Source organism: Octodon degus, unplaced genomic scaffold, assembly GCF_000260255.1.
Source record: "Octodon degus isolate 3935 unplaced genomic scaffold, OctDeg1.0 scaffold00031, whole genome shotgun sequence".
NCBI lineage: Eukaryota > Metazoa > Chordata > Mammalia > Rodentia > Octodontidae > Octodon > Octodon degus.
In genome coordinates, this window is record NW_004524607.1 from 798,260 (window position 1) to 805,613 (window position 7,354).

At 42.2% G+C, this 7,354-nt stretch overlaps 1 pseudogene; it reads right to left on the reverse strand.

The window, feature by feature from the left end:
• LOC111816379 overlaps positions 1 to 7,354 on the reverse strand; it is an 18,074-nt pseudogene that overhangs the window by 8,601 nt on the left and 2,119 nt on the right.

Genomic DNA, 7,354 nt, shown 5'->3' on the forward strand with positions numbered 1-7,354 from the left:
GGCTCCACAATGGAGAGGGCAGTGTCTGATGTCTTGTAGCCACCTTTCTGGCTGACTTAATAAATGAGGGCAGAAGATAAGAAGGGAGAAGGTGAAAGCGCCTTTCCATGCCTAGAAAAGTGTTGAGAAGAGCTGCTAAGAACATGCTAGCTTGAAGGAGTTAACAATCATATGTTGTAGAATTACTTTTATTTCTGCCCCTATAGCACTTAGGCAAACCCCACTTCGTAATTGGGTAGTTCTGAATGTTCAAAAGTTAATTTGTTCAGCATTTCTTTAAAATTGCATTTCTTTTTCATGTGCATTGGTCTTTGCCTCTTGCTTAAGGCCTATAATTCAAGCTTATACTCTGGTAAAGTCTAAGTAATCTGTTGCCCTTTCTACTTTAGGGTTAATCAATCCTGGGTTTCAATTGTGACTTCATGGCTGCCTGCCTCTGTGATGTTGGGCAGGTTACTGAAGCTCTCCGAGCCTCAGTCTCTTCTGGGAAACAGGGATGATTTTCCTCCTTGGGGCACTGAATGATTTTTGTGAGATAATGGGTTCAAAGGGCTGGCTCAGGGCCTGGCATGCTAAGCACTTAGTCAGTGTGGACTCTTGTCTTTGCCGGCCACTCTGTTCTCTTCAGCACACTGTCCTGTAGCAGGTGTTTTGTGCTGTCTTGGCTCAGCTACAGACATGTGCAAGATGACCACTGGAAGATGTGGACAGGGCCCATGCTGAGGCCACTGTGAGCTTTTGTTTGGTGGCCTGTGGCTTCCTGCAGTTTCTCCATGCATCTGATAGCACAGCGCAGGATCCACAGAGAAGGATATGTTGCTCATGATGCTGCTGCTTTTCTTTTGCCAAAGACGTGTTCCATGGAAACTTTTCCTGCAAACTCCCTTCAAGGATTTCTGCAGATTATAAAGTCAAAAGAGGGGTCATTCCAGACTTTTCTTTCCAGGCAAAGAGACCAGCACATAATTTTAGCAGGTGTATGTCATGATTCATACCAGCATCTCTTTGCAGCTCCCAAGACAGGGATAGGGTGAAACATCTTCCTTTTCGCCCTTGGAACATAGTTGAAACCAGGCAGCCTGGTCTGTTTCCATCACCTCAGGGTTACTGAGGCCTCTCCAGGTATTGTTCTGTGGGATGTGGGGCAAACATACCTTGATTTACCTTTTACCGGAAGAGTTTCATGCTGAAAGTTGCCTGCAGGTGTGTTCTGGGGGAGATGAAGAGGTAAAAAACTTAATGACTGATGGTTGGATAAAACCAGTGTAAGTTATTTGGCTATTACACAACAAGCTGCAAAGTTGGGTGCATTAACTTTGTGAAGATTTTATTAAAAATGCAACAAATGGCTTTACAAGCTGTGAAACCAATTAGATGCATCCAGGGAATTTAGTAACTTTTACCTGATTGAAGGTAGGTCTTTGAATTTGTTTAGAAGAGATGAAAAAATATTTAACCCTAAGTGCATTATACAAAATATATAATATTTAAAAATCCATCCACTACCTTATAATAATGATGGCACAGACAGTCCGTATTAATGTGCCCATGAAGATTCTTAGTTTGCATAGTTAGAAACTCAGACACTTTAAATAGATTGAAAAATAGGCTTAATTATCCCATGAGCCTCCATAAGAACATTTTAACTAGATGTACCATGACCTTATCCTTCCTGCACTGATCATTTTCTGCAGGACATCAGGGATGTTCCAGCAAGTTCCAGTAACAAGCCAGTTACTGCAAAGCCCAGTCCTGTCTTTCCCAGTGTGGAATGTGGAAATAGAGGAGTTTCAGGTAACAATACAGATACTGGCCCAGTATATTTTGTGCACTGCTGCCCTTATAGCCAAGAAAGCCTCAGACATGAGAAGTTCTAATTTACTAAGCTATACAGGTCTTTTTAAAGAAGGAACATGGTACTAGCTCCAGATAACAAGTGGAAATCAGCATGGCATATTTTTGCTTTCTTTTCTCTTCAATACAACTTTTTAGAAGTATCACAGTTCTTTATTAGGTGGGCGTGGTGGTGCATACCTGTAATACCAGTACTTGGGAGGCTGAGGCAGGGGGACCACTGCTATTCTGAGGTCAGCCTTGGCTATCTTGTAAGTTTAAGGCCATTCTAGACTACATAGTAAGACCTTGTCTCAAAAAGACAAAAAAATTATTAGAAAATACAGGTAGAGAGAATGAAATAGAAATTGATCCCACCATTCACATTCTTTAAAATGTAAAAGAAATCACATTTTAAATTTAGTGTATATATATCTTCAGATTTGTGAATGTGTAGTATTATTGGTATAAATAAGAAATAAAATATTTTTAAATGGGGCCATATGGTATATACTACATGAGAGCATTTTTCCAAGCAAATAGAGCTCACATGGAAGGTTGTAGAATCTAGGATTTAATAAATGTAGGTTCTCTCATTGCTAGTTTCAATAATGTTTGTAAGATAAGCTTCTGCCTTTTGAAAAAAAAATGTGGTCTACTGCTTCATAGTAACTCATGAGTAATTCATTTCACTTATGAATAAATGTCATTTTGATGCAAAGCACTATATATTTGATGTGTACTGCAGTAAATAAATAGTTACCATTGAAGATTAGCTGATTTTTCTTTCTGCTGGAGACTTGTAAGAAATATTTCTTTCTAACTTTTAGCCGAGAGAGAGAGAGAGAGAGAGAGAGAGAGAGAGAGAGAGAGAGAGAATATTTAGAATTAGCCAGCTAGACTCAGTTTAGATGATCTCAATTTTGCTGGCAACATCCAATGCATCATAATCAGGAGCCAGTCGAACATATGCCTTCTTTTCTCCATCAGGCCTGATTAGGGTATTGACCTTGGCAACATCGATGTCATAGAGCTTCTTTATAGCTTGTTTTATTTGGTGCTTATTGGCTTTGACATTCACAATGAACACGAATGTGTTGTCCTCAGTCTTTTTCATGGCTGACTCTGGTCAGGGAACTTGATGATGGCATAGTGGTCAAGCTTGTTTCTCCTGGGGGCGCTCTTCTTAGGGTATTTGGGCTGCCTCCAGAGCCGTGGTGTCTTGGGATGGCGGAAGATGGGCAATGATTGTATATTTTTTTTGTGGCTGTGGATGCCTTTCAGCACTCCTGTCTTGGCTTTGAAAGCTCTTGCTTCGGCTTCAGCTTTGGGAGGGGCAGGGGCTTCCTTCTCCGCCTTGAGCACCATCTTGGTAAAAAGACTCAAGATTTTTTTTATTAATGTGTAAATACATAGTGATGATACCTAAAATTTGCTTGGAGTTTTTGAAAACATTAATAAAGTAGGAAAATAAATGTCTAACTTTTCTTTGCTTTCCATCTTCCAAAATCTGATCGCTTTTATTTGTCTCACCTAAATACTTGCTTTAAAAGAATAATAGGGGTTAATATATTTAATAATAATTTAAAATATGATAATTTAAGAAAAAAGCATGCAAAATTATGCTCATCTTTTAGCAAAGAGAATATAGCATTTTTACCACAGTGGTGGTATCAGATTTTAAAATATTTAATTGTAAATACTAAGGTTGAGGGACTAGCTCAGAGATGCAGCACCTGCCTACTGCTAGAAGAGGCTTTGGATTGATCTCCAACAGCAACAAAAGCAAACCTCAATTTGTGTATGGGCCTTTCTCTGTGACTTAGGACTGGTGTGTGAGTGTCGTGGAGGGATCCTGACTGGGAGAGCACTTGGGGTGCTTCTGATTGGAGGTCATGAACTGAACTCCAAGTGAAGGCCACTTCCTCAGCAGGTTGGGACAGTAACCACAGTGAGTGTCTGGGATCTCAACAGTTGCTACACAGGAGCTGAAGGTCCGCAGAGTGGGATGCTGTGGTCAGGTTAGGGAGATGATAGGAGCTCTCTGATGCTGGATGGACTTTATCAGGCCTGGCGGGGTGGCGGATCAGCCACAGAGCTCCAGTGTGGCTCCAAGAGCACCAGGACTTCTGGCTGCCTCTGCTGCTGGGTGCGGGGTCACCTGGCCTGCAGGGTGGTCTGGGTGGGCTGCAGGGGCCATGGCTGGTGTACCCTGATGCTGAGACTTAGTGGGATCTAGGATTACTTATGTTGATGCATATGTACATGGAGAGTAAAGAGTACACGTACAAAGGAAGCAAAAAAATCTATGAAAGTGTCATGCATTGTTTTAGCAACACAGTTCAAAGTTGATAAATACAAAAGCTGCAGATGCCCCAGAAAATAAAGGCTCAGAGATTGTCATTTAAGAAGTATGCGTAAACTAGGGTACTCAGACCAATTTTAACTTCTGTTCTTCCTTCAAGGATGAAACTTGGAAGCTTTCAAGACCTCCGTAAGCCTCCCTCCAAACCTTGTGATTGGGGTAAACAGTCAGCAGGGGGAAGTCATGGTTTGATCAAAATTTGGTTCTATTTTTATTTTTATTTATTTTTTCAGTGCCGGGATTGAACTCAGGACCTTGCACTCACCAGGTAAGTGCTTATCCTACTGAGCTATCTCCCTGGCCCTTGATCAAAATTTGGAGCCTGACAAAGCCTTTACAGGTGGGGAAGTGAAAAGAACCACTTTTATTCCTGTTGGAACTAAGGCAAATAGAAGGAAAAGAAGTTTTATAAAGCTTACCAAGCTTAGAATTAACTCACTATACAGTGTTTTATGAGTTTTAAGCTACTCAGTGGCATTTTTCCTTCACTCACCAGTAGCTCAGCCTTCTCAGACTTGACCTTTACTGGTGATAGCTTTGTTTACTCATCGTTTTGTACCTGGGAGCGCCCCCCTCACCATGTGTATCAACTTTAATTTAAATCTGTCTTTTCAATCCTGTGCTTGAAGAAATGGTTCCAGCAGTGTGACCACAGATGAAGATGGAACAACACCATGCTCCTCATTTCAAAAGAGAAATAGATGGCACCATCTCTTCCCCCGTGAGCAGCTAGACACTGCAGGAAATGTGCACTCTCATGCATTAGTAGCTCTAACACTGGCCTTGGCTGCAGTCTAGAGCATTTAAAAAGACGGATTCCTGAGCCCCATCTGCATCAGTTTTAGGGGAGGAGTTGCATGTTTAAGGTTCTCTGCTGGTTCTGATGCAAGGTCCAGGACAATGCCTGGCAATCTGTATCTCCTTGGCCTATAACTTGTAATTACTACATAAGAAAGGGCATTTTCTAGAAGTGACTTTTTAAAAAGTTTGTATTGTTTTAAATAGGTATCTAAAATATCTACAAATAGATTGCAGATCTCTACAAATGTGCAAGTCAATATTTATGTTACTGCAAAAATTCCAAATAGTGGAGTTATAGGCTGTAAATTAATATGGTCTGTGTCCATGAGTCTCCTCTAAACTGAATGGAGAAGGGCAGGGCAGATAGCTCAGCAGACTAAGTTCCTGCTTAGGCAAGTTCAGGGACCAGGGTTCAATCCCTGGCACCACAGGCTGTGCCGGCCCTGCCCCTGGGGCAGTGGTACATACCTGTAATCCCAGTGCTTGGAAGGCTGAAAACAGGAGGATCACTAAGGGTCAGAACTGTGCAGTGAGACCCTGTACCAAATTAAAAAGAAAAAAAAAAAAAAACTAAATGGGAAGCTAGTGGCAACATGAATGGAGAGTGAGTGGCCCCACTGCAGTTTACAGACCAGAAGCTGGAGAATGGGGGCAGAGTGCAGGTCCAGGTGTGGTGAGGTGTGAACATACAGAGGGAACTGGATTCTTTTGACTTTCAGGCCATTTAATTCTCCACCTTTCTGTCATCACTGGAGAAATATCAGCCTACTTGTTGTATGTCTACCTCGACCTCTTCTTCTCCAGTGGGTTGTTGCTAATTGAGAACCCGATGATGACAGTCAGACAAGGAATAGATGGGTGTGGTAGTGGATATCAGGTAACCTGCCAGTGTCCCCACCCAGCAGGCTCAGAGACTAAGGCACTGTGTGTCAGGGGAGGAGAAGTGGATGCCTACAATGCTTTATGGGACCTCGTGAAATAACTTGACACTGCTCTGAGCTTGAACAGCAAGTCCTTGCAATGACTGCTGGTTTTGAGTGCTCACTATGTGACATCAAGTGCCAAGGGCTTTACCTGCATTATCTCAGTTATGTTTAAGGGCTCTGTCATACAGAGGGAGTCTACATTTTTTCTTTCAATGAGATAACACTTTAGAAGCATTTCTTTATGTAAACATATCCCTGTGAGTTGGGGATTTTAGGTTATAGATGGGAAAATATTAGCTAACCTTCAGCAAGGAAGAATGGTGGTGCTGGGCCCAGGGCACAAACTCTTCCTGGACTTGCTCAAATACGATCCAAAGAATATTCCTCTGGGAAATGTTGATAGGTGTTCTGTGAAAAATAGATTTATGAGCAGGAGCACTGACTGCTTCTGTTGTGTGTGTCTCCTCCGGGGACATTTTATATACATAGCGTTGGATGACAGACATCACGTTTCCCTAGAAGAGTAGTGCGTGTGTATTGTCTGGTATCAGAAAAACAAAATTGCTCCTTCCAGGACCAAGATCAAGTATGCTTTGTGACCATTATGGAGAATTCAGGTTTCCTTAGCTTGGGGTCCTCCTATAACACAGCCTACTGCACGTGTAGTCCCCCGTATGGGTCTTCCCACATTTGCAGCGGGAATCTGGCTCAGGCACCCAGCACCAATGCTGTTCTGGCTGCTGGTGCCTCTGACTGAGGAGTCTTCAGATCTTCATAGGCAGCAGTGAAACCATGGCAGATTAACTTATTAGTTGAAAAATATAGCCAAGTCTCAGCCCTTCACAGTTCTGGACAGTTGAAGATGAATGGGTCATCCACTGTCTTTCTGTGAGGGGAGACTAGGGTGGACTCAGAGTGGAAGGGCTGGGGAAGCTATGAAGAGTGGAAAGAAATAGAAGTTCAAAATGTGACTTCCACATGGAGAGAAAACATTCTCTCAGGCTTTCACAGAGAGCACATTAGCCAAGCAGTGGCTGTGACTCATCCACATGGCTGACACTGACAAAGGATCTACAATATGAGGTACAGGATCTCAGGATAAATCCTGAGCAGACTTCACTGACCTTTTCAGACCCAAAAACTACAACTCTCGTTACATAGGTCTTGCTTTATTTTGGTCTTAACCATCCAGCAGAAAAGTATAAAAATGAAGTATAAGAAGTAAAGCTGGGGGCTGGGGAGATGACTCAGGGGAATAAGCACTTCCCTGGCAAGTGCAAGGGCCTGAGTTCAATCCCCGGTTCCAAAAAAAAAAAAAAAAAAAGAAGTAAAGCCATGATGTTATGTTGAGCTGTAGGGTACTCAGGTCAACAATTTCTGACATTGCCAGTAAAGCAGAAGACCCAATACTATTATGGACTACTGGACT